Source organism: Bos indicus, chromosome 1 (genome assembly GCF_029378745.1).
Source record: "Bos indicus isolate NIAB-ARS_2022 breed Sahiwal x Tharparkar chromosome 1, NIAB-ARS_B.indTharparkar_mat_pri_1.0, whole genome shotgun sequence".
NCBI lineage: Eukaryota > Metazoa > Chordata > Mammalia > Artiodactyla > Bovidae > Bos > Bos indicus.
The window spans coordinates 122366958-122394674 of NC_091760.1; the positions used below are offsets into that span (position 1 = coordinate 122366958).

At 39.1% G+C, this 27717-nt stretch overlaps 1 protein-coding gene across 1 annotated transcript in view; it reads left to right on the forward strand.

Moving 5' to 3' along the window:
- Window positions 1–14209: 14209 nt before the first annotated feature.
- LOC109563137 (phospholipid scramblase 2-like) overlaps window positions 14210–27717 on the forward strand; it is a 31894-nt gene continuing 18386 nt past the window's right edge. The window contains exons 1-2 of the mRNA XM_070793511.1: window positions 14210–18054; window positions 23987–24012. The gene's annotated coding sequence lies outside the window, so the exon portion shown is untranslated. The remainder of the gene's footprint in view (window positions 18055–23986; window positions 24013–27717) is intronic.

Here is a 27717-nt window from a genome sequence, read left to right on the forward strand (position 1 = left end):
CCATTGCCTTCTTCGGTTTCTATCATGAGTCACATCCAAAACTGGGTATTGTTTTTGCTTTGGCTCCATCCCTTCATTCTTTCTGGAGTTATTTCTCCACTGATCTCCAGAAGGATATTGGGCACCTACCGACCTGGGGAGTTCCTCTTTCAGTATCCTATCATTTTGCCTTTTCATACTGTTCATGGGGTTCTCAAGGCAAGAATACTGAAATGGTTTGCCATTCCCTTCTCCAGTGGACATCAAGTTGGCCTTAGAAAGCATCACTACGAACAAAGCTAGTGGAGGTGATGGAATTCTGGTTGAGCTATTTCAAATCCTGAAAGACGATGCTGTGAAAGTGCTGCACTCAATATGCCAGCAAATCTGGAAAACTCAGCAGTGGCCACAGGACTGGAAGAGGTCAGTTTTCATTCCAATCCCAAAGAAAGGCAATGCCACAGAATGCTCAAACTATTGCACAATTGCACTCATCTAGCATGCTAGTAAAGTAATGCTCAAATTTCTCCAAGCCAGACTTAAGCAATATGTGAACTGTGAAATTCCAGATGTTCAAGCTGGTTTTAGAAAAGGCAGAAGAATCAGAGATCAAATTGTCAACATCTGCTGGATCATCAAAAAAGCAAGAGAGTTCCAGAAAAACATCTATTTCTGCTTTATTGACTATGCCAAACCATTGACTGTGTGGATCACAATAAACTGTGGAAAATTCTGGAAGAGATGGGAATACTAGACCACCTGACCTGCCTCTTGAGAAATCTGTATGCAGGTCAGGAAGCAACAGTTAGAACTGGACATGGAACAGCAGACTGGTTCCAAATGGGAAAAGGAGTATGTCAAGGCTGTATATTGTCACCCTGGTTATTTAACTTATATGTAGACTACAAAATGAGAAATGCTGGGCTTGAAGAAGCACAAGCTGGAATCAAGATTGCTGGGAGAAATATCAATAACCTCAGATATGCAGATGACACCATCCTTATGGCAGAAAGTGAAGAGGAACTAAAAAGCCTCTTGATGAAAGTGAAAGAGGAGAGTGAAAAAGTTGGCTTAAAGCTCAACATTCAGAAAACTAAGATCATGGCATCTGGTCCCATCACATCATGGGAAATAGACGGGGAAACAGTGGAAACAGTGTCAGACCTTATTTTTTGGGGCTCCAAAACCACTGAAGATGGTGACTACAGCCATGAAATTAAAAGACGCTTACTCCTTGGAAAAAAAGTTACAACCAACCTAGATAGCATATTGAAAAGCAGAGACATTACTCTGCCAACAAAGGTCTGTCTAGTGAAGGCTATGGTTTTTCCAGTAATCATGTATGGGTGTGAGAGTTGGACTGTGAAGAAAGCTGAGTGCCGAAGAATTGATGCTTTTGAACTGTGGTGTTGGAGAAGACTCTTGAGAGTCCCTTGGACTGCAAGGAGATCCAACCAGTCCATTCTAAAGGAGATCAGTCCTGGTTGTTCTTTGGAAGGACTGATGCTAACGCTGAAACTCCAATACTTTGGCCACCTCATGCGAAGGGTTGACTCGTTGGAACAGACCCTGATGTTGGGATTGATTGGGGCAGGAGGAGAAGGGGACGATAGAGGATGAGATGACTAGATGGCATCAATGAAAACAAAACTAACAAATATGTTGAGAGGAAAGGAAAGAATGAAACGTAAGAAACAATAGATATGCAAAGTTATAGAGGTAGATAAAGAAGATTTATATACCTTAAAGATTAAGTGCAAGGGGTAAAGAAGAGTGGAAAGGCAAACAAAGGGATAAATGTAGAAAAAAAAATAGGTTTAAAAAAATTAGAAATTAAAATTACAAAAAGGAGAAAAGAAGAAAAAAAATGGAAGAAGGAGGAAAGGAGGGAAAAAAATAAGGGAAAACTCCATAGAACTGCAAAAGCCCAACGTGGAGGCAGAGGTTTGTAACAACAGTAAAAAGTGTGACTGACTTTACATATACATATACACCCATAAGCAAAATCAAAGCAGTTTGACAAAAATAAGGTACAGTAGTAGATTGACCTGACAAACAAAGGAAATGAAAAATTATATCTACCAGAACAAAACTAACCAAAGCACAAACTGGGAAACAAAACTAAAGCAAGGTGCCAACTGAGGAATAAAGCAGTGAAAATAAAGTTAACAAATATGTTTAGAGGAAAGGAAAGGGAGAAAATAAAGAAAGAATAGATATGCAACTTTAAATAGAGGTAGATCAAGAAGATTTATATACATTAAAGATTAACTGCAAGGAAAAAAGGAAAAAAGAACATTAGGAAAGGCAAACAAGGGCATAAATGTATAAAAAATAATAGGTTTTTAAAAATTGAAGGTATAAAAAAGAGGAAAAAAGAAAAAAAAAAAAGGAAGAAAGAAAAAGAGGGGAGGGGGGAGGATAACTCCAAAGAACTGCAAAAGCCTAATGTAAAGGCAAGGTTTATAACAATAAAAAACATAACTGAGTAGAAAAGAAAAAAAAACTTAATTATATTTCATAGTGCCAATAAAATCAACAATGGCAACAGAGCAAGGGAGAAAAGGAAAAAAAAAAATCCAAAAGAATCTACAGAACAAGTCAAAACTTAAGAATAATAAATATATTTCTTGAGTCACTGCTGTCAGAGCCCTTTCCCTTGCTGGGAGTCACAGTACACCTTACCTCCCTAGGATGCCCTCCAACACTTTGCTGATCTCTGGACCTGCTGTGGAGGCAGCTCAGATTTTAATCTGGTCCTACTCCTGTGTGTTCTTGCCTCCAATGTCCACAGCTATCAGAGCTAGCGCGTTTTCTTTTGTAGGCGCTCTCAATGACCTTTTATATATTCCATAGACACAGAGTCTGCCTAGTTGATCATGTGTATTTAATCTGCAGCTTGTACAGCTGATGGGAAGGTTTTGAGTCTTCTTCCTTAGCCACAATGACCCTGGGTTTCAATTATAGTTGTATTTCCACCTCTGCATGTGGGTCTTCCACTGGGGTTTGTTGTTGAGGCGCCCCTGGAGGATGTGGGTTTGCCCCTGTGAGGGCCAGGTGTGGAGGTGGTGCAGCTGCTTGGGTTGCAGGGCTTCCTGCAGCAGAGGAGTTGGCGGCTAGAGCAGCAGGAAATATAGTGATCTAGAAGGGCATGGCAACCAGTATTGGCCAATACGCTCCAGTATTCTTGCCTGGAGAACTCCCCTCCCTGACAGAGAAGCCTGACAGACCACAGTTTACAGGGTTGCAAAGAGTTGGACACTACTGAAGTGACCCTGTGTGCACAGATACAAGACATTTTTTTGCCTGTCACAGCTCTGCCCCAGTGAGAGTTGAGCATGAAGATGGCACAGCTGCTTGGCTTGCAGGGACCCTGGCAGCACTAAGTGTACAGGGACATGAATTGCCTCCACCGCAGGAGTTATGGCCCTCTCAGAGTCTTTTTTTGAGTCTCTTGTAGCTGGTGATCAGAAGATCTCTTTGGCCAGTCTTTCTCCGAAGCTCTGCCCATTCAGGCATTTAGAGGGCTCCCTTGCCTGGGGTCCTTCTCTGTTGTTCAATGCGTCAGGCACATACAGGGGGTCACCCTGGCTGGGGTTCTACTCTGTAGTTCAGTGCCTTCAGGTGTTTGATGGGCTAGCCTCTCTATTGTTCAGCTGCCAGATGCTGGCTTGTGGGGACAGAGAGGCTATGGTAATGGCTCCACTCCCTATGTGTGACTCAGTAGTATTGCTTTGCTTCCATGGCTGCCTGGCTTTCTTCTACAGGCATTTCTGCCACAGTCTCCTCCCTCACATCCCCTCGATCCATCTTTCCTCAGTCAACAGCAGCCTTTGCCCTGGGATTGCTCCACGATCCCTAAACTCCAGCTCAAAGCCACTGCACTTTCCAGGGCACCTGTGTCCCTGTTGGGGGTATGTATGGCTATGGTGAGGACAGATTCTCATTCCATTTAGTCTGCCACAGATCAGCTGTTTCACTCTCAGCCTTAAATGTTTCTCCTCTGACTCTGAAAATTGCCCCATTATGGGGATCGGACCCCTGCTTCAGTTCCCCCACCAGCCAAGGGGAGGTCCAGTCCTACTAACACTCCTGTTTTTCCCCCTAGTTCCTTCATCCTACCGAGTTTTGCATGGGTCTATTTATTCTTTTCCACTGGTCAGGTACTCCTTTCTGCTCTCAGCGGGTGTTCTGCATGCACTTCTGTGTCTGAAGGTATATTCCTGATGCATCATCCATGGAGAGAGATGTACTCCACATCCAGCTACTCCTCTTTCTTGTTCTCGGCTAGTGAATAGCTTTGACCATACTTTGAGAACTCCTGCCCTATGTGCAATCAATGAAGAATAAATATTGTTTTGAAGCACACATGAAACATTCACCAAAATCTACAAGAGATCTTTTAACAAGTATTTTTAAAACTAATTTCATATAAAAAATAATGAAAAAGAACAAACCCAAGAACATGCAACAGAGTACACTAACAAAAAGCTATAAAAATGTTCAGAAAATAAAAGATATTCCTAAGAAATAAAGACACAAGTCTATTTTGTGTTTTCTTCTGCCTTGGTACCTAGCACTTTACTTTCTTAAGACTCTCCATTTATATAGGGTTAAAAAGGCCACCAGATTCATGTTCTGTTGATACCTTTTTACACATGTGTTTATATTGCTACTGAAGAAGACCTCACTATTAAAACTTTGGTAATTATATTTAAAAAACTCTTTACATCAAGCTTATCCAAATTTTGAACAAATTCAACACTTACCATATCTTGAGTAATGAAGGTACCAGTATCAGCATTCAAATGCCCTTGAATAGTCTCAATTCTTCAGCATTCCAGAATGCAAACCTCTTTGTTTAATTTATTGCTATTCAAAAAAAAAAACTCTGAAAAAGATAAATGGTTCAACATTTACCATAAGATACATCCATGAGAAGTTATCAGATATTACACCTATTAAAAATGATTGACTTATGATGGCCCATCTAGAGTAATATTTTTGAAATCTGTAAGAAAAAATTCTGTAGAGTACTTTTGATTTTATAACATAGCATTAATTTCTATAAGTTTAAAAAACTTTTCAGCAAAAATAATTTCCTTATCTGGCTTAAAACATGTGAGAGGCAAGCAATTTTCAATACTCACATGACATGCTAGATTTTTTAAAATACATTTTTAGTTCAAAAGATAATATATAAACTTTAGTTTTAGAACATATAAACAAGCATATCACATATGGTGGAACATGAAATGGCTTTCAGCCATATTAAAATGTGATGTTAATTTGTAACTTTAAAATATGGTATTTTAGGTCTGGCCATGATATCTGAACCTGGGGAAAGGATGTGTGTGCTTCGTCACTGAGTTGTGTCCGAGTCTTTTTCGACCCCATGGGCTGTAACCCACCAGACTCCTCTGTCCATGGAATTTTCAAGGTAAGAATACTGGAGTGGTTTGCCATTTCCTACTACAGGGGATCTTCCCAGCCCAGAGATCAAACCCACATCTCCTGCATTGGAAGGTGGGTTCTTTACCAAATGAGCCGGGAGAAAGGATAGTCTCTCCAATAAATCATGTTAGGAAAACTGGATCTTCATATGCAAAAGGATGAAACTAGACTCTCATATCCTACACAAAATTCAACTTAAAATTTGAATCCATAAAACTCCCAAAGAAAGTATCAGGAAAAGCCTCTTGAGGTTGGTCCTGGCAAAGATTTCACAGCCATTATGACACCAAAAGAAAAGGCAACAAAAGCAAAAATACACAAAAGAGACTATGTCAAGCTAAAAAGACTCTGCACAGCAAAAGTGAAAGTGAAAGTCACTCAGTTGTATCTGACTCTTTGCGACCCTGTGGACTATATATACAGTCCCTGAAATTCTCCAGGCCAGAATACTGGACTGGGTAACCTTTCCCTTCTTCAGGGGCTCTTTCCAACCCAGGGATCAAATCAAGTCTCCCACATTGCAGGTGAGTTCTTTACCTGCTGAGCCACCAGGGAAGCCTAAGAATACTGGAATGGGTCAACTCAGTTCAGTCACTCAGTCATGTCTGACTCTTTGTGACCCCATGGACTGCAGCATGCCAAGCTTCCCTGTCCATCACCAACTCTTGGAGATTACTCAAACTCATGTCCATAGAGTTGGTGATGCCATTCAACCATCTCATCCTCTGTCATCCCCTTCTCCTCCTGCCTTCAACCTTTCCTAGCATCAGGGTCTTTTCCAATGAGTCAGTTCTTTGCATCAGGTGGCCAAAGTATCAGAGTTTCAGCTTCAGCATCAATCCTTCCAATGAATATTCTGGCCTGATTTCTTTTAGGATGGATTGGTTGGATCTCCTTGCAGCTACTGGAATGGGTAGCCTATCCATTCTCCAGTGGATCTTCCCAACCCAGGAATCAAACCAGGGTCTCCTGCATTGCAGGCTGATTCTTTACCAGCTGAGCTCCCAGGGAAGCCCCTGCACAGCAAAGGAAACAAAATGAAAAACCTACAGAAAGGGAAAATAAATGTGTAAGCTGTGAATCTGAAAGGGTTGATATTCATAATATACAATTGGTAAAAGTTGGGATATGAGTAGTTAGATGACAAATTATGTTCATTTAAACTATAAACATATAGCTATTAACTATGATAAGTGAGATAACATGAGGAATCACACAAATAAGGAATCTTATCCAGTATCAAGCTTTAGTAGAATTTTTCAAGATATAAATAGTCCAGTTGCCACACAGAGGTAAAGCAGCAGGAAGAGGCCCAGGAACACTGACAGAAATCCTTGAGTCCCATCTTGCCATTTCAGGACATACTCTGGCCAAAATTAATATAACTAATTGCTAAATAATTTATGCACCTACATTACTTAACAGAATGGATTTATTTGGGTCTGAAACATCTCCATTTTATACCCAGATAGTTACACAGCTCATTTGATATTTTCCAGGGTAAGTGCTCCCTCAGTCCACAGATTCTAGATTTGCTCACAGTATACATCCTAGACAAGCCAGCTCACAGTATAAATCTTAGACAAGCCAGCCCCATCACCATTAGTTCCTTAGCCAGGAGATCTGTCATTAGAATATTTACATGAACTTTTGACCATGTCAGATTGTTTCTTGAGGGCCAAAATGGCAAAGTGAAACACTAAATTACAGAACTGCTACTTATATTTTTCCATCCCAGACTTATTAGGGACTCACAGATAAATATTAGCACCTTTGAGCTTGCAGAATTATTTAAAAAAAAAAAAAAAACAATTATCAGCCAAACTCTCAGAATAGTTGGGGATTTTTTTAATTATTGAATTTTATTAAAGCATTTTATTTTTTATTATTTTGTATCCTAGGTTTTAATTAAATAATCCTCAAATAATTATTCAAGCAGCCCTGCATTTATTTTCTAGAGCCTTGAAAAAGCTTTTTATATGCTGAAGACCAGTTGAAGTGGTTTTGCTTACTTACAAGTCTGATTTTTCTAATATGTGAACCAAAGCACCTCACAAATTTCCATTTTTCAGTTTCTAATTTTTCAAAAAGGTTTATTTTAATTGCATTAGACTCTTCTCTAGATTAAGAATCCAACAAATTTTTGTTCCAATGCTGCTGCTGCTAAGTCGCTTCAGTCGTGTCCGACTCTGTGCAACCCCATAGACAGCAGCCCACCAGGCTCCCCTGTCCCTGGGATTCTCCAGGCAAGAACACCGGAGTGGGTTGCCATTGATGACATTTCTAATTTCATTGTATTTAGTTAAGATAGGTCCTCTGAATTCATATCAAACTGAGTTAGTAGGGGAAATAGTCATAACAATATTAGTCATGGTAACTGTAGCTATAACAGAAAAAATAATTTATTGCCATTTCCAAATCTATAAATGTGATTATTTCTTACATTCCAGTTAGTGGTATCAAACACTGGAGTCTGAGATGAGCCTTTTAAAGTGGGTGAGATGGGAATCATTCTGACTCAGAGTTCTTCCCGGTGGTGCAGCCTTGTCAAGATGGACGCCAGCAGGGATTCTGGGAAGTGGTTGGACACGTGGTGTCATTTTTTGACCTTTCCTGAACTCTCCCAGTTGGCGGTAGCTTATTAGCTCTGTGTTCCTTACCAGGACATCCTGTCATAAAACAACTGATGCAAATGGTTACTATGGTGCCTGGCCAGAGTGGGTAGTTTCAGTCAGTGTGCTTCCCCTAATAGAGGTGTTAGGAAAATAAAAGTAGTCTTGTTCAGGCTTCAGAGGCAAAAGAGCACAGCAGGCCTCTGACCTTGCTTCTGACCTTCCTGGACTGTCCTGACTATTGCAGTGGGTGTCAGCCACACCTGCTGTAAGTTTGGAGAAGAGAAACAGGATAGATAGATAGGGAGGGGATTTTGGAATTTGTTAAGTCCCTGGAGCAGGTCTAGCCAACCACTCCCTGGACTTAGCAACATTCCAAGTTTTGCAGAACAAAGCAAACAGCATTGTAAAAAATTAACATAATACCAGAGCTGCAGTTTTGCTCCCAGACTAATAATGATACCTGTTTGTGACCTGGGGATTATAAACAGAGAGGGCCAGACACAGCAGTCCAAAGTCTCACCCACACAGTGGATGCACTGTCTGGGACTTTTTCCCAACTGGAATTCCAGACTACTGTCACAAGGATACTTCCCAGCACTGTTTAAGTCTGGATGTCGGAAAATTCAATTTGGTGATATATGTACTGGTGGGTTGCAGTCCATGGGGTCGCTAAGAGTCAGACTTGACTGAGCAACTTCACTTTCACTTTTCACTTTCATGCATTGGAGAAGGAAATAGCAACCCACTCCAGTGTTCTTGCCTGGAGAATCTCAGGGACGGGGGAGCCTGGTGGGCTGCCGTCTATGGGGTCGCACAGAGTCAGACACGACTGAAGCGACTTAGCAGCAGCAGCAGCAGCAGTACTATTGCTCTCCTCTGTTGTTTCTATTTCATTTTCCTTTTAATGTTAGTATATATTGAAAGTAGACTAGATAGTTCTGTAATATTTGAATTGTTTATTTGTATATAACGAGTGGCTTATTTTGTTAACAAATCCTTTGGCCTGAGATAAAAGAGGAAACATTTGATGAAACGGGAGGGCACAATGAATTAGACATTATGTCTAACCAGAAAGTAGTATGAGCACTGTATCTTGTCACTGAGTACAAACAAAAGGACATGATCTTGTGACCTGTGTAGGACCTGGCCACCATAGCCACAACTTCTTTTACTTCCTGCGTCTTATGTCTCATGTGATCACCTCTCATTCAAAGTCACTCCGACCTTAGTTTCAGAACCATCACACTTCTGTTTTACAAATCTTCTCTTGTCTTCCTTTTCAAGCTTCTTTAGGCAAAAGATGAAAATCAATACTTGTTGCTTAACAGTTGTCTCTTCTTTGATGCCCCACTAGCATCTAAAATAGCATCTCTGCTTATTAAAAAGCAGAAATGTTACTTTGCCAACAAAGGTCTGTCTAGTCAAAACTATGGTTTTTCCAGTAGTCATGTATGGATGTGAGAGTTGGACTATAAAGAAAATCGAGCACCAAAGAACTCATGCTTTCGAACTGTGGTGTTGGAGAAGACTCTTGAGAGTCTCTTGGACTGCAAGGAGATCCAACCAGTCCATCCTAAAGGAAATCAGTCCTGAATATTCATTGGAAGGACTGATGCTGAAGCTGAAACTCCAATACTTTGGCCACCTGATGCGAAGAACTGACTCATCTGAAAAGACCTTAATGCTAGGAAATATTGAAGGTGGGAGGAGAAGGGGATGACAGAGGATGAGATGGTTGCATGGCATCACCAACTCAATGGACATGAGTTTGAATAAGCACCAGGAGTTGGTGATGGACAGGGAAACCTGGCATGCTGTAGGCCATGGGATCACAGAGTCAGACACGGCTGACTGAACTGAACTGAGCATCTCAAATTCATTAATCTAACTGGAATTTACCCCAAATCACATCCTGTGATCCCTCCTTATATTTGTGCACTGCCACTCATACAACTGCTTCCCTGGTGGCTCAGAAGGTAAAGAATCCGTCTACAATATGGGAGACCTGGGTTTGAACCCTGGGTTGGGAAGATCCCCTGTGACTCTGTTATCTGGAGAAGGAAATGGCAACCCACTCCAGTATTTTTTACTGGAGAATACCATGGACAGAGGAGCCTGGTGGGTCCATGGGGTTGCAAGAGTTGGACATGACTTAGCAATTAAACCAACACCACCCATATAGCTGCTCAGTTGAAAACCTTCTTAAAATAATCTTCTTCCCTTTCTCTCTCCCAAACCTTTTTATTCACCAAACATCACTTTGCTTCTATTCCTGCTTCTCCCCCTCTACTTCTTCCCTGTTCATCTCTGAAACCCCTCCCCTTCTGATTTTGCTAAACAATATCTATATTTTTAGGATTACATGATTTCATGTCTGGAATTGTCACTACATGATCTCTCAGCTGCTGTTTTACAAATCATCCTTCACCCTGTCACTAATTTAGTTTTTCTAAAGCAAGAGTCATTCTCACACTAAAAGTGTATCATTCTTAAACCCATCCTCCAAAATAAAACCCAACCTCTCCAGTACAGTGTATGACCTTTTATAAATGTTGCCTGCCTGACTTTTCCAAGACTGATTATGTTGAACAGTGGTGGCTACAGTAAGAAAATTTCAAAGGCTTCTCCTAATAGCATTGTATGTCTCTACTACAAACTGTCAAGGTGGGGTTTCTGATCTGTGGGTAGCTTTTATTGACATGGCTTCAGGACCACAATAACCTTTGGTTTTGTTTTCTCTTTCTCTACATCTCATCACCTTCTGCATTAAGGCAACAGTGGGGAGACAGCATGGTGAAGGCTCAGTTACTTCTTTAATATTATTTATTTATTTTTGGCTGTGCTGGATCTTTGTTGTTATGTTCAAGCTCTCTCTAGCTGTGGGCTTCTCATTGTGAGGGACTCTCTTGTTGCAGAGCACACACTCTAGGGCCCGAGGGCTTCAGTAGTTGAGGCTCACGGGCAGCCTCAGTGGTTGTGGCACACAAGTTTAGCTGTATTGAGGCAAGTAAAATCTTCCTGGACCAGGATCAATCCCATGTCCCCTGTGTTGGCAGGCAGATTCTTAATAACTGGACCACCAGGGAAGTCCTTCATCTACTTCATAAGAACCCTGGCCTCGAGGTTATATATTTGATGCATCTCACATCAGTTACCAGAAATGCAATCACATGTCTCATCTAAACACAAGACACTGTAGTTCTAAGCTAGACATCAAATTCTCAACAACAATTCTATACCATGGAAGAAGGAACACAAATGATCCTAGTTACCATGCATTTATATTTGACCAACAGAATGTGAAGAGCAATGATGTTTGTGTGTATCAATTCCAGGCCTGGCCCATAAAACCCTTCCATATGCAACTCTCTTCTCCCTTCTCCTCTCTGCAGACTCATTCTTAAAGCCCAGAAAACTTTGGAAATCACATACTAAACATGCTAGTGCTTCCATTACCCTGGGTCCCAAATAATGCTGGCAAGCAGAGCCCCAGTGCGCCAGAAGATAACATTTCCACTTGGTTTTTATGTCATGAAATAACAACAAGAATAAAAAGACTGTGCTATGCTATAAAAGCTTTATGTTTGCTAATGCTACCAGTATTACTCCTAGACTTATAGCCCAACCTTGATGATTAAAGAATTAGTGTTAGTAATCTAACTGAAAATTAAAATACCCTACTAAGCCAATTTCATCAAAACAGAAAACTGGGCCCTACTTCAGGTATAAACCTGATGCACCCAGCTGTCAGGACTTTTCCTGTTGCTTCTTGTGAAGCCCTATTATGCCAGTTCTACCACAGGACCAAGGGACTCTTGGAGCTACTAGCTATAGCAGCTGGCCAAGATAAAAAATGAAAAACAAAGACATAAGAGCAAATCAGAGAATTTTAGAAGGCATATGTTTAAGATCCTCAGTGATAATGCTTTTGACTGAAAAGAACCTAAATAGCTTAAACAAAGAGCCCAAATCAGGAGAATTACAATCATAGTACAAAATGTTAAAAAGATTCAAACCCCATCATTCACACAAGAGAACAAAGAAATCCACTTTGACTATGAAATCAGGTGAAGAACAAAAATAAATTTCCTCTAAGGGTTCATAATCACACGCCAGCCTCCATGTAACAAGTCATGGGGAACCACATGTCAGGGTCAGTGCTGCTGTTCATCAGTGTCATCAAGTTCTTGGGCTCTGTCCACAATTCAGTCCTACCTTCCACAAGACTTTTCACAACGTCTTAAGATGCTGTCACAATTCCACATATCACTGCATACACAAAGGAGGACACACATACAAGATCTATGTATCATGCGTGAACGCAGGCGGGAAACACTTTCCTTAAAGTCCTCAAGAAGATTTTCCCTTAGCCAAGTCTGGGCAATACGCCCATAGGTACACCAATTACAGTATAAAAGAAGGCTGTTGTCTACAATGGTTGTATACTAATAAAAATTCATCTTTAGGGTTGGGATCCTTGTTTCATAAACATATTGCTCTTCAATATCTGACCAAAACAACATTGCTTTACCCACGCTTCTAAAGTGAGGTTCATAGTACAGCATCATCAGCATTACATGGGAGCTTGTTAGAAAAGGAAATTATCAGGCCCCATCCAAGACACACTGAATCAGAAACTCTAGACTGGGCCCTGAAAATGAGTTTCACAAGACTTCCAGATAATTCAGATGCACTCTAAAATTTGAGGACCATATTTAACCATGTTAAAGTAGATACATATGGTCCTCTAGCATCCATAGATTCTACAAACCTCTGATCAAATATACTGTAAAAATATTTCCATAAAGTTTCTGAAAGTAAATTGGAATTTTCTGTGGAACAACAACTACTTACATAGCATTTACATTATATTTACAACAGCTTACATAGCACTTATATTGTACTAGGTATAATATTATGATCTAGAGATTATTTAAAGTATAAGAGTTCTCCAGGCCAGAATACTGAAGTGGGTAGCCTTTCCCTTCTCCAGGAGATCCTTCCAATCCAGGGATGGAACCCAGGTCTCATGCATTGCATGCAGATTCTTTACCAATTGAGATACCAAGGAAGCCCTATAATATTATAATCTAGAGATTATTAAAAGTATAAATGAGATATGTGTAGATCATATGCAAATACCACACAACTTTATACAAGGTACTTGAGCATCAGTGGGTTATGGTATTCTAAATAGGAAAAGGAGTACGTCAAGGCTCTATATTGTCACCCTGTTTATTTAACTTACATGCAGAATACATCATGAGAAACGCTGGACTGGAAGAAACATAAGCTGGAATCAAGATTGCCAGGAGAAATATCGATAACCTCAGATATGCAGATGACACCATCCTTATGGCAGAAAGTGAAGAGGAACTGAAAAGCCTCTTGATAAAAGTGAAAGTGGAGAGTGAAAAAGTTGGCTTAAAGCTCAACATTCAGAAAACGAAATTCATGGCATCTGGTCCCATCACTTCATGGGAAATAGAAGGGGAAACAGTGGAAACAGTGTCAGACTTTATTTTTCTTGGCTCCAAAATCACTTCAGATGGTGATTGCAGCCATGAAATTAAAAGATGCTTACTCCTTGGAAGGAAAGTTATGACCAACCTAGATAGCATATTGAAAAGCAGAGACATTACTTTGCCAACAAAGGTCCATCTAGTCAAGGCTATGGTTTTTCCAGTGGTCATGTATGGATGTGAGAGTTGGACTGTGAAGAACGCTGAGCACCGAAGAATTGATGCTTTTGAACTGTGGTGTTGGAGAAGTCTTGAGAGTCCCTTGGACTGCAAGGAGATCCAACCAGTCCATTCTGAAGGAGATCAGCCCTGGGATTTCTTTGGAAGGAATGATGCTAAAGCTGAGACTCCAGTACTTTGGCCACCTCATGCGAAGAGTTGACTCATTGAAAAATACTCTGATGCTGGGAGGGATTGAGGGCAAGAGGAGAAGCGGACGACAGAGGATGAGATGGTTGGGTGGCATCACTGACTCGATGGATGTGAGTCTCAATGAACTCCAGGAGTTGGTGATGGACAGGGAGGCCTGGCGTGCTGCGATTCATGGGTTCGCAAAGAATCGGACATGATTGAGCGACTGATCTGATCTGATCTGATCTGAGAGGGTTCTAGAACCAGGACTCAGTATGATCACACTGAGTTTTGGGTAGGCAACAACAGATTATAGCATGCTGCTGCTGTTGCTGCTGCTGCTAAGTCGCTTCAGTCGTGTCCGACTCTGTGCGACCCCATAGACGGCAGCCCACCAGTCTCCCCCGTCCCTGGGATTCTCCAGGCAAGAACACTGGAGTGGGTTGCCATTTCCTTCTCCACTGCATGAAAGTGAAAAGTGAAAGTGAATTTGCTCAGTCCTGTCCGACTCTTCGTGACCTCGTGGACCGCAGCCTACCAGGCTCCTCCATCCATGGGATTTTCCAGGCAAGAGTACTAGAGTGGGGTGCCATTACCTTCTCCTGATTATAGCATACCAAGATGTTTTTGAAATAAAGATGGTACTTTTCTTCAGAGACCATAATAAAATAGTCAAAACAAACAGACAAAAACTCAAAAGCTGCAATAACTCCAAGGACAATAAGAACATGAGAATATGCAATAGGGAGAGAATGGAAAATAGAAACGTATGTGGTAAATGATGTTGGAAAACAGAAGAAACCACAACTTAAAGTAAATAAAGAAGGATGTAAGAATGAAGATATACATTTTAATTCCATAGAACCCCAAGGAAACTCATTATGAGTATTTGACTCAATGATGCCAAATAAAGAGGAGGATAAAGCTGAAAATTAGAAATTAAAATGAAGAATGCACAAGAGTTTACATTCAGAAGCCTGTTCATCCACCCTCATTCATTGCCTTTATGGAGAAAATGTGGCAATGGTTTGGATTACACTAAACAAGAGATGGAAAATTTCTTCTCTGTAAAACTAAACAGAGAAGTCTTGGGATTCACTGGGGAAGGAAAGATTTAAAAATAACATTTAAATAGGAAACTACTGGATCTCTACAGTTTTCCTACCCCATCTGCAGCAGAAGTTCAGCAGTCAGGAAGCTAAACCCCAGGAGAAGTTTTTGGACACACTGGAGACTTTGGCATCTACCTTGACTACTGCATAAAAATGCTGTGAACTGAGTGTTCCTTTCCCCCAAATTTCATATGTTGGAGTCCCCCCACCGATAGTATTTGAAGATGTGGCCTTTGGGAGATACCTAGGTTTATGTGAGGTCATGAGGGGGGCGGTGCATGATGGGCTTAGAAAACTTATAAGAGAAAGAGAGACAAGAGCTAGTTCTCTCTGTCCTGTGAGGAAATGGTGAGAAGCCTACTGTGTGCAAGCAGGAAGTGGTCCCTTACCAGAGACCAAATCTGCTGACACTCTGATCATGGACTTCCCAGCTTCTAAAACTGTAGGAAAAAAAAAAAAAGTCTGTTGTTAAAGCCACCCAGTCAATGGAATTCTGTTACAGCAGACAAGCTGAATAAAACTGATGTTAAGATCAAAGATAAATTTCAGAACCCATCAAGAAGAAAAAGAGAAGAAAAAGAAAAAGAGAAGACTCCCCCCCTAAAATGTGTTCACAAAACGTTACCATCTTGTAAAATCCAAGAGCATGATGCATGAAGCCCCAAGCATGAAGAAGGGAAAAGTACAGAGGAAACCTGACCCTCTTGACATGTTTCCAGATGAGAGAATATATCTATATTTATCTATGTGTGAGTATATATATATATATATACACACACACATATATGAATATATTTATGCATTAAACATTAATTTCACACAAACTAGATATAAAGGAAAAGAAAACTAAAAGGAAAGAGAAATACTTCATAATGATGAATGTTCAATTCATCAGGAATATACAACATTCAGGTTTTTCCTAATCACATAACTTCAGAATCAATGGGAAAATAAATCAAAGCAATAAGAAACAAAGAAATTCATAATTATAGTTGATATTTTAAAATTCCTCTGAATTAATGATAGAACAAAATAAAATGACCATACAGTTAAAAAATTAAGTCAATTATAAAACAGAGCACTATATACCCACAACTGAAGACCAACACTAATTTTCATATAATTATAAAGTAAGTACAAAAATTGGGTGTGTACCAAAAGGTTCTTATATTACAATTACAAATAATAATAAAAAACTAAAACTAGAATTCCCACCCCTTAGAAATTAGGAAATACATAGGTGTCTAGGAGGAAGCCATAATAAATATCCTGGGGCACAATCGGTTTTTTAAAATCAAGGCACAGAACCCAGAAGTCAAAAAAAAAAAAGTTAAAATTATTAGAAACAAAAACTTACAAAACATGAAAGCAAGTTTAAATAAGTTATAAACCAGAGCCCTATTGGGCAAAAGAACTGTATCTTATTTAATAGGTTAGGGATTCAACTTTACAATATTAAAAAAGAACACCAATAAATGAGCAAGGAAAAAATACTAACACCCCAGAAAAAAAGGTATTAATGTCAGATAAATCATATAATAAAATGGGCAATGACCAGTAATCATGTTAAAAATTACTCAGCTCTATTAACAATTACAAACAAAAACAAGAAAATTATTAAAAACTGCCAATCAGAGAAGCAAACAATTGAAATTACAGAACTTGAGCAATGTAAATAAACAAGCATTCTCAGACTTGACTGGTAGAAGAACAGGATGTTTTTCTGTAACTTGTATAGAAAGATATATACAAAAATGATAACAACAGAATCTGTAATTGTGAAAAACTGAAAATAAAGGACACCTAGATTATTAGATCAATGATTCAACTCTGTATTAAAGGCCTGGAGATTTCCAAGATGCATCATCAGGGAACAGGCTGTATAAAAATAATTCTATTTAAAAGAATAATCAAAAGTACCATGTAGATGTGTATACATATACGTATACATATATATATATATATATATATATATATATATATATATATATTTGCATGTATTGCATTTACTGAGTGCTTACTGTATGGCAGGCACCATTCTAAACCCTTTACGTATTTATCTTTCTTAATCTTCATAAAAATCCTATGCATATCATTACTACCTTCATTTTACACATTAAAAATTAGGCACAGAGATGACCAGGTAACTTTCACTAAGTCACAGAGACTGTAAGTGAATACGAAGGGGTTCAAACCAAAGTGCTTTGATCTCCTCCCTTCATTTTCAATCTTCTCAGTTTCTCTCTGTATGCACCTTCCCTCCAATACCCTTCTCTCTTCCCACCTGCCTCTCTTAGTTAAATCTTCAAATGTCTGTTAACTACAGTTAACAGTGGAATAAGAAGAAAAACAGAGAATGGAGAAGGTAAAATTTCAGCCTATTGCTTGGAAGATAGTGTTACTTTTGTACATAAAATTTGACAAAGAAAAAAAAAAAAAATCAGCAAACACACCGCAGTTCAATTTAACCAGTATGTATTTATGAATGGTTTGTGTGCCAGAAAATCCAACAGTCCACACACCTAGTAGCTTTGACTCTTCAACCATTTTAAAACATCATTTAGTAGAGAGAGGCAGAGAGCATGCGCTATACAGAAAAGAGACCATGAAGAAAATTAGACTGACCCATCCTCGTTTATACTTTTTTTACTGCTGCCAGGATCCTGGCTTAAAAACAACAGGAACCTAAGAGATGGAGGTCAAGGCCAGAGCCAAGGACGTTTCCTTGAGTGGTTTACTCCCCCGTTAATGACTTCCAAGTTCCAGCTAGTGGCCACGTCCTAGTTCCTCACGAACCTGAACCTAGGAACCAACGTTTTTGGAGCCTCTCCAGAGGCAAGAAAAGGAGTGGCAACCTCTTTGCTTCTTGAGCCTCACCAGGGCAGCGGTCTCATCTCCAAGTCTCCTGCCCTCAGGCATCAACGTGGGGCTGCAGGGCAGGAAAACTACCTCAAGTGCCCAAGACCCGGACCTCACTCAGCTCACTGTATCAGTACTGCCCAGGACTGCGGCACAGGCAAGGTGGCGCAGGAGTTCTGTGGCTTGTCCGGGATCGGGACCGGGTTTCATACGGTCTGGACCCAGGGTCCCAGTGGCCTTGGAAAACGACCACGGAAGCAGAGTGGGGGACTTGGCGAGCGGCCTAGCTGACCTAGTCCTATTCCTAGACCTTCCTATGCCAAATGGTCTCCTACCTGAAACCAAGTTTTAGGCTGAATTTCTCCTAATCCATCTCTTTATAGCACAGAGAAGCACTGGATCATGGCCAGAACCTTGGCTCAGGGATATCTGCCAGCATTTGGGCATATTAGAAGGGATGGTTAATAGAGCCCGCTAGCTGTTGTTGAACAGTAAGTATGAATGAAGGCTGTGGCTAGGCCCAAAACTATGCTAGGCACTCTGGAACACCAGAAAATCGTGAAGACAAATGATTTATCACATAGAGGCTAAAACCAGTAGCTCAGGCGTCCACCTGCCTGACTTGAACCTGCCTCTACTGTTTAGTATCTGTGGACTCCCAGGCAGTTCTTCGCTATACATCCCTTCCTCTAGCATCTCTGAATTTGGATAATGGTCAAGTTACAAGAGTTAGAGTATGATGTGTTTTAGTGTAACTTTGTTAGGGTCTGGTACTGCAGAATGGGTTCAATAAAAGTTAGATTTGTAACTTTTAATATCTGACAAAGTCCCTGCTTCTCCAGGCTCACTGTCTGGTTCTCATCTGGTTTACTTAGACAGATATTCCAGCAAGTCCTGGCATGGCTACTTCCCAGTTTCAGGAACAAGAAGGCAGTATTTCTCCTAGTTTAGCAGTTTGAGATACATGTGACACTAAGCAGGTGTCACCTGCTAAGTGGGAAGTGTCAGGAGATTCAGGGTCCCCTTGTTCTTCCTGGAACTTTCTTGACAATAGAACTTTCTCTTACTACCAACCTGGAAAGCATGACAATTATAGGGCTTTGACTACTGAACAAACACAAGGAAATGAAAAGTAAACAGGAAATGAGGGGACTTTTCCAACTGGATAGAAGTGGTACATAAAACTGCTGAGTCATAGATTAGCAGCCTTCACATTGATAAAGAAGCTCTTCTTTCTGAAAGAGTGAAATAATACTGTATACACTGTTGACTCAATAGGCACCAATTAAGTGTCTTGTTCTTAGAGAACTTAGAGGCAAGAAACCTATAAGAACTTCCCTGTCCAATTCTCCATCGTCTTGTCTAGTGATCTCTTCTTTGCTCTGTGATCCACAGATCTTCATTCCCTTGAATGAGCCAAGCTCCCTCTCTCTGGCCTCAGGACTGCCACCTGTATGGTTCCGCCTGCCTCTAATGCCTCACCTCATCTCATACCATCCCCCATCCCCACTCCCTGCCAATACCTCCTTGGCCTGGTTGAATTTAGACTTCCTTCAGCTTTCAAATTAGACTTTCTTGAAAACCCTACCACCATCATCATCTAAAATGGTGCCTCAATCTCTCTTATATAACCATCATTTTAAATTAGAGCACTTAGAGTAATTATAATATGGTACTTAATTTTGTTTAATTGTCCATTTTTGCTCTACTGCTTGGTATGGAGCCTTGCATACTTATGATTTTTAAATGAAGAGGAGGATCATCTTGGGAACACCAGATTTTAGTTAAAGATATTAGGGATTCATTGACTGCCTTTTAATTGAAATATACTTGACAAATAATATTATGTTCATTTCTAGTGTACAGCATAGTGAAGTTGACAGTCAAATACATTACAAAATGGTCACTATATGAAATCTAGTAACTATACAAAAATATTGCTGTATTATTGGCTATATTCTTTATGCTGTATACCTCATCTATTTCTTTATTTCATACCTGGAAGTTTATACTTCTCAATTCCCTTTATCCAATTCACCAGCCTCATGCTGCTTACCCTCTGCCAACCAGCAGCTTGTTCTCTGTATCTAAGAGTCTTTTTCTATTTTGTTTATTTGTTCACTTACTTTTTTTAAAGATCCAAATATAAACATATAAGTTAGATCACAGGGTATTTGTCTTTCTCTGACTTATTTTATTTAGCATAAAAACCTTTAGGTGGATCCATGTTGTGTTGTTGCAAATGGCAAGATTTCATTTTTATGGCTAAGTAATATTCTTCCTGTGTGAGTGTGTGTGTGTGTGTGTATTACAAAATTAAGTACCATATTATAATTACTCTAAGTGCTCTACTTAAAAATGATGGTTCTATAAGAAAGAGACTGAGGCATCATTTTAGATGATGATGGTGGTAGGGTGTATATATATCACAGTTCAGTTCAGTTCAGTCACTCAGTCATGTCCGACTCTTTGCGACCCCATGAATCGCAGCACGCCAGGCCTCCCTGTCCATCACCATCTCCCGGAATTCACCCAAACTCATGTCCATCGAGTCAGTGATGCCATCCAGCCATCTCATCCTCTGTCGTCCCCTTCTCCTCCTGCCCCCAATCCCTCCCAGCATCAGAGTCTTTTCCAATGAGTCAACTCTTCGCATGAGGTGGCCAAAGTACTGGAGTTTCAGCTTTAGCATCATAAATGGCACCCCACTCCAGTACTCTTGCCTGGAAAATCCCATGGACAGAGGATCTTGTTAGACCACAGTCCATGGGGTCGCAAAGAGTTGGACATGACTGAGCAACTTCACTTTCACTTCCAAAGAACACCCAGGGCTGATCTCCTTTAGAATGGACTGGTTGGATATCCTTGCAGTCCAAGGTACTCTCAAGAGTCTTCTCCAACACCACAGTTCAAAAGCATCAATTCTTCGGTGCTCAGCTTTCTTCACAGTCCAGCTCCCACATCCATACATGACCACAGGAAAAACCATAGCCTTGACTAGACGGACCTTTGTGGGCAAAGTAATGTCTCTGCTTTTGAATATGCTATCTAGGTTAGTCATAACTTTTCTTCCAAGGAGTAAGCATCTTTTAATTTCATGGCTGCAGTTACCATCTGCAGTGATTTTGGAGCCCAAAAAGATAAAGTCTGACACTGTTTCCACTGTTTCCCCATTTATTTCCCATGAAGTGATGGGACCGGATGCCATGATCTTCATTTTCTGAATGTTGAGCTTTAAGCCAACTTTTTCACTCTCCACTTTCACTTTCATCAAGAGGCTTTGTAGTTCCTCTTCACTTTCTGCCATAAGGCTGGTGTCATCTGCATATCTGAGGTTATTGATATTTCTCCCGGCAATCTTGATTCCAGCTTGTGTTTCTTCCAGTCCAGCGTTTCTCATGATTTACTCTGCATAGAAGTTAAATAAGCAGGGTGACAGTATACAGCCTTGACATACTCCTTTTCCTATTTGGAACCAGTCTGTTGTTCCATGTCCAGTTCTAACTGTTGCTTCCTGACCTGCATATAGGTTTCTCAAGAGGCAGGTCAGGTGGTCTGGTATTCCCATCTCTTTCAGAATTTCCCACAGTTTATTGTGATCCACACAGTCAAAGGCTTTGGCATAGTCAATAAAGCAGAAATAGATGTTTTTCTGGAACTCTCTTGCTTTTTCCATGATCCAGGGCATGTTCACAATTTGATCTCTGGTTCCCCTGCCTTTTTTAAAACCAGCTTGAACATCTGGAAGTTCACGGTTCACGTATTGCTGAAGCCTGTCTTGCAGAATTTTGAGCATTACTTTACTAGCGTGTAAGATGAGTGCAATTGTGTGGTAGTTTGAGCATTCTTTGGCATTGCCTTTCTTTGGGATTGGAATGAAAACTGACCTTTTTCAGTCCTGTGGCCACTGCTGAGTTTTCCAAATTTGCTTGCATATTGAGTGCAGCACTTTCACAGCATCATCTTTCAGGATTTTAAATAGCTCAACTATCTTCATCTACTGATGAACATTTAGGTTGCTTCCATATCTTGGTTATTGTAAATAATGCTGTGGTGAATATAGTAGTGCATATATCTTTATGAATTCATGTTTTTGTTAACTTGAGGTAAGTATCCTGAACTGGAATTGCTAGATCCTAACATTCAGAAAACTAAGATCATGGCATCTGGTCCCATCACTTCATGGGAAATAGATGGGGAAACAGTGGAAACAGTGTCAGACTTTATTTTTCTGGGCTCCAAAATCACTGCAGATGGTGATTGCAGCCATGAAATTAAAAGACGCTTACTCCTTGGAAGGAAAGTTATGACCAACCTAGATAGCATATTAAAAAGCAGAGACATTATTTTGCCAACAAAGGTCCATCTAGTCAAGGCTATGGTTTTTCCTGTGGTCATGTATGGATGTGAGAGTTATACTGTTGAAGAAAGCTGAGCACTGAAGAATTGATGCTTTTGAACTATAGTGTTGGAGAATACTCTTGAGAGTCCCTTGAACTGCAAGGAGGTTCAACCAGTCCATCCTAAAGGAGATCAGTCCTGGGTGTTCATTGGAAGGACTGATGCTGAAGCTGAAACTCCAATACTTTGGCCACCTCATGCAAAGAGTTGACTCATTGGAAAAGACTGATGCTGGGAGGGATTGGGGGCAGGAGGAGAAAGGGACAACAGAGGTGGCTGAATGGCATCATCGACTTGATGGACATGAGTCTGGGTTAAACTCCGGAAGTGGTGAGGGACAGGGAGGCTTGGCGTGCTGCGGTTCATGGAGTCGCAAAGAGTCGGACACGTGAGCGACTGAACTGCTGGTAGTTCTATTTTTTGTTTTTGAGGAACCTCCATACTGTTTTCAGCAGTGACTATACTAATTTATATTTCCACCAACAGTGTATGAAGATTCCCTTTCTTCACATCCTCACTATCACTTGTTATCTCTTGTCTTGTTGATTGATAATAGCCATTCTAAAAAGGTGAGATATTTTGTGAGTTTGATTTGCATTTTCTTGATGTTTAATGATATTGAGCACCTTTTTGTGTGTCTGTCGGCCATTTGCATGTCTTCTTTGGAGAAATATTTTCCAGGTTATCTGCTCATTATTTAATCAGATTGTTTTTCTTTAATATTGGGTTACATGATTTCTTTATATAAGTTGGATATCAGATACTTATTGGAGAAATTATTTGTTTTTTTATTTAACATTTACAATGATACAGTAGGAAGTTTTAGTAAAGGGCAGGAAAGACTGGAGAAGGTTTGGGAAGGGGAAGGACTGAATCATATTCAGGCTAGTTCAAAATAAACCAGTCAGATAACAGAGTTTTTGTAATTTACAGTTCATGTAATTTACAATTAACATATAGGCATATAGGAGTTGGGATTTAAAGTGGAGAGATAGCAAAATTAGTGACTGGATTGTACCGGGAAAAAAAGGAAAAACTAGAGTGTGATAAAGGCACTAGAGACGAGAAGTTTGTTGTTTGTTTCCAAGTTTCAGTTGGATTATCACACTGTTACAGCTTGTATAAACCCTGGACATATATTTTTGGAAAAGTATGTATTGATATATAACATGGAGTCAAAGTCTTCTCAAATTTGCTGTTCAAGCTGGGCAGGTCTTCAGGACCTGGAATTTCCAGAGGTATTTGCAGTTGTATGACCTGATTGTTGTTGACCTGATAGATAACTTTTCTTCTTCTCATTCCTGGAGCCAAGCCCTCAGGCTGGATGCTGGATCACATGCTCCCCCTCAGGCTGTGTACATTGTGAAGGCTCTGATTTTTAACTTTGTTATCATGAGGGCTCTTAGGCTCATAGCTTTACTCCCTAGCTTTCTGCCTCATTGGACACTCAGGATTTTAGAAATTGTCCACCATCCTGGGCTGACCAACCACTTCTAAAGTTCTACCCAAAAACACAGCAGTAAGGAAGGGATCAAGCCCAAAGGGCTTAAATGGCCAGATATGGCTAGACTAGATGAATAAAGGGGCAAATTCCAAGTGTATGACTATATAGGTACAGAGTGTTTTGTTTCAACAGTCACATTTGACTTTCAAATTTGTAGACAATGTATTAACACAAGGTCTTCTTTTTCAGATCTCTTTAGATCATGGACAACTAAAGTAAGTCATTTGCTTTGTTTATGTTCCACTCTATAATGTTAATTTTGTTGTTAAAAATGTTTTATTAAGCTCTGGAAACTATACAATTTGCTTTGTGTTGTTTATCTTTCAGAATTCAGTGTGTAGTTTAGTATCTGTACTATACAGAAGATGTAGACAAATATCAAATACCACCTGTTTTTCCTTCAAAAAATAAAAAGATATTTTAGAGAAACTTAAGAAATTCTAGGGGAGGAGAGGAGAGTGAAAAAGCTGGCTTAAAATTCAACATTCAAAAAAAATTAAAATCATGGCACCCAGTCCCATCACTTCATGGCAAATAGAAGGGGAAAAAATGAAACAGTGACAGATTTAATTTTCTTGGGCTCCAAAATCACTGTGATGGTGACTACAGCCAGGAAATTAAAAAATGCTTACTCCTTGGAAGGAAAGTTATGACAAACCAAGACTGTCAAAATTCTGACAAAGGAAGAAAGCTACTGACAACCAAGAATACTTTACCTGACAAAGTTGACCTTCTTAATGTAAACAAACATAGTTTTCCAGGCAAACAAAAGTTGAAGAAATCCATCACCACTAGACCTGCTTGCAAGAAATGTTGAAGAGACATCTTTAAGAAGATATAGTTAAATTCAGAATTATTTAAAGTTATAATGATAATGGATTAATCACTGGTAAATCTAATGTGAAGGATAAAAGATAAAAGTAGGAAAACTATACAGTAATTTGTTAATGGATACACAAGATAAAAAGATGTAAATCATGATGTCAAATAGTACTATGGAGAGTAAAAAACTGGGCCTATAGAATGTGTTCAAACTTAAGTTGTTTTAAACTTTAAACAGACTGTCAAAAACATAAGATATTCTGTGTAAGTCTCATGGTAATTCCAAAGCAAAAAACCTATCAGATCAGATCAGATCAGTCCCTCAGTCATGTCCGACTCTTTGCAACCCCATGAATCGCAGCACACCAGGCCTCCCTGCCCATCACCAACTCCCGGAGTTCACTCAGACTCATGTTCATCGAGTCAGTGATGCCATCCAGCCATCTCATCTTCTGTTGTCCCCTTCTCCTCTTGTCTCCAATCCCTCCCAGCATCAGAGTCTTTTCCAATGAGTCAACTTTTCGCATGAGGTGGCCAAAGTACTGGAGTTTCAGCTTTAGCATCATTCCTTCCAAAGAAATCCCAGGGCTAATCTCCTTCAGAATGGACTGGTTGGATCTCCTTGCAGTCCAAGGGACTCTCAAGACTTCTCCAACACCACAGTTCAAAAGCATCAATTCTTCAGTGCTCAGCCTTCTTCACAGTCCAACTCTCACATCCATACATGACCACAGGAAAAACCATAGCCTCAACTAGAGGAACCTTTAGCATATACATAAAATTAAAAAAAAAAATCCAAGCATATCACTACAAAAAATCATCAAAGCACAAAGATAGAAACAGGGAGAAGAGAAAGGGACATAGGATTAAAAAACATCATGCAGCCATTAATAAAATGGCAGTACAAGTCCATATATATAAATAATTATTTAAAATTCCTAAAATTCTCTAATCAATAACATATAGTGCTGACTGGATTAAAAAAACAAGATTCACTGAATGTGTGATGATAGAAAGATATCTCAAACAAATGGAAATCAAATAAAGCTGGGATAGCTATACCCAGATTTGACAAAATAGACTTTAAGACAAAGTCTGTAACAAGAAACAAAGAATGTCATTATATGATAAAAGGGTGACTCCAACAAGAAATAACATTTGTAATATTTGTGCACTCAACATAAGAGCACCTAAATATATAAAACAAATATTAGGAGGCCTATAGAGAGAAGTAGTCAGCAATACAGTAACAGCAGAAGTCTTTATCACCCACATTCAGTAATGGATAGTTCATCAAAAGAGAAAGTCAATAAGAGACAATTGCACATAAACAACATTTATGAAGAGATGAACAGACATCTACATAAAATCCCATTCCAAAGCAGCAGAATACACATTCTTTTCAAGCATACAGGCAACATTCTTCAGGATAGATTGATTATATGTTACTTCATGAAACAAGTCTTGATAAATTTAAGATCAAAGTTGTATCAAACAGCTTTGTATGAAACTAGAAATGATTACAGGAAGAAAACTGGAAAATACATGGAAACTAAACAACATAATACTGAACAGCCAAATATTCAATAAAGAAGTCAAAAGAGCAATCAAAAACTATCTTGGGACAAATGAAAATGGAAATATACCAACTGAAACTTAGGTGATACACTAAAAGCAATTCTAAGAGGGAATTTTTACCAAAAATTTTAAAAATGCAACATTAAAAAAAAACAAGAGAGATTTCAAATAAGCTAACTTTATACTTCAAGAAACTGGAAAAAATAACAAACTTAGCCTAAAATTATTATAAGGAAGAAAATAACAAAGATCAGAGCCAAGATAGAGACCAAAAACAGTAAAAAAAAAAAAAAAAAAAAATCAGTGAAACTAAGAGAAGGGTTTTTTGGAAAGGTAAACAAAGTGGACAGAGTTTTAGCAAGACTCATCAAGGTAAAAAGAGAAGATTCAAATAAATAAAAAGAAATGGAGATTTACTCTGATCTTGCAGAAATACAAAGGATCATGAGATAGTGCTGTGGACATTTAAACACCAACAAATTAGAAAACCTAAAAGAAATAGATAATTTCCTACAAACATACAACCTTCCAAGACTTAATCATGAACACATAGAAAATCTGAGCAGACCAATCACAAGTAAGGAATCTGAATTAGTGATCAAAAACCTCACAACAAACAATAGTCCAGGAACAGATGGCTTCACTGATAAATTCTACGAAATATTTTAGAAAAGCCAACATCTGAAACTCTTCCCAAAATGATAAGAGGAGGGAACACTTTCAAGCTCATTTAAGAGAACAGCATTACTCTGATACCAAACCTTAAAAGGATGCTATTAGAAAAGAAAATTACAGGCTAATATCCCTTATTAACATAGATTAATAATTCTGAACAAAATATTAACTGATTTCAATAATATATTTATTTATTTTTAAAGAATTATTTATCATAAGTGAGATTTTCCCAGTGATGCAAAGATAGTTTGATATTTGCAACTCAAGTCATGTGATACATTACATTAACAAAATGAAAGGTATAATTATGCAATCATCATATTAGATGGAAAAAAAGCATTTGACAAAATTCAACATTCACTTACAATATCAAACTCTCAACAGGGTATAGAAGGAACATACCTCAAGATAAAAGGCCATATGTCATAATCCTATAGCTAACATCATATTCAGTGATGAAAAACTGAAAGCTTTTCATCTAAGTTAAAGAGCAAAGCAAGGATACTCACACTTGCTACTTTTATTTGATACAGAACTGAGGTCCAATCCAGAGCAACTAGAAAACATAAAGAAATAAAAGACATCCAAATCAGAAATGAAAAAGTAAACTGTTTCTGTTTTCAAATATATATTATATAGAAAACCTTAAAGACCCTAGAAGTAAACTGATAGAATAAAAAAATACAGTAAAGATTTAGGATACAAAATCAATATACAAAAATCAGAAAGAAATTAATAAAACAATATCATCTATAATTATATCTAAAAGAAAATATCTGGAACATATTTAATGAAGGAGAGAAATCTATACTCTGAAAGTTATGTGACATTGACAAAAGATGCTG